The sequence below is a fragment of the Physeter macrocephalus genome, chromosome 8 (assembly GCF_002837175.3).
Source record: "Physeter macrocephalus isolate SW-GA chromosome 8, ASM283717v5, whole genome shotgun sequence".
In the NCBI taxonomy this organism is placed as follows: Eukaryota; Metazoa; Chordata; class Mammalia; order Artiodactyla; family Physeteridae; genus Physeter; species Physeter macrocephalus.
Genome location: NC_041221.1, coordinates 8,695,820 through 8,697,052, shown reverse-complemented (window position 1 = coordinate 8,697,052; position 1,233 = coordinate 8,695,820).

Here is a 1,233-nt window from a genome sequence, read left to right as displayed (position 1 = left end):
CTGACACTGCAGAAGTACAAAGGATCATGAGAGATTACTACAAGCAGCTCTATGCCAATAAAATGGACAACCTGGCAGAAATGGACAAATTCTTAGAAAAGCAAAACCTTCTGAAACTGAACCAGGAAGAAATAGAAAATATAAACAGACCAGTTGCAAGCACTGAAATTGAAACTGTGATTAAAAACCGTCCAGCAAAAAAAAAGCCCAGGACCAGATGGTTTCACAGGCGAATTCTATCAAACATTTAGAGAACAGCTAACCCCTATCCTTCTCAAACTCTTCCAAAATATAGCAGAGGGAGGGACCCTCCCAAACTCATTCTACAAGGCCACCATCACCCTGATACCAAAACCAGAAAAAGATGTCACAAAGAAAGAAAACTACAGGCCAATATCACTGATGAACATAGATGCAAAAATCCTCAACAAAATACTAGCAAACAGAATCCAACCGCACATTAAAAGGATCATACACCATGATCAAGTGGGGTTTTTCCCAGGAAGGCAAGGATTCTTCAATATATACAAATCAATCAACGTGATAAACCATATTAACAAATTGAAGGAGAAATACCATATGGTCATCTCAATAGATGCCAAGAAAGCTTTTGACAAAATTCAACACTGATTTATATTAAAAACTCTCCAGAAAGTAGGCATAGAGGGAACTTACCTCAACATAATAAACGTCATATATGACAAACCCAAAGGCAACTTCATTCTCGGTGGTTAAAAACTGAAACATTTTCCACTAAGGTCAGGAAAAAGACAAGGTTGCCCACTCTCACCACTATTATAAAACATAATTTTCAAAGTTTCACAGCAATCAGAGAAGAAAAAGAAATAAAAGGAATCCAAATCGGAAAAGAAGAAGTAAAGCTGTCACCCTATCAAACTATCACTGGCATTTTTCACAGAACTAGAACAAAAAATTTCACAATTTGTATGGAAACACAAAAGACCCCCGAATAGCCAAAACAATCTTGAGGAAGAAAAACAGAGCTGGAGGAATCAGGCTCCCAACTTCAGACTATACTACAAAGCTACAGAAATCAAGACACTATGGGACTGGCCCCAAAATAGAAATATAGATCAATGGAACGGGATAGAAAGCCCAGAGATAAACCCATGCACATATGGTCACCTTATTTTTGATAAAGGAGGCAAGAATATACAATGGAGAAAAGACAGCCTTTTCCATAAGTGGTGCTGGGAAAACTGGCCAGCTACA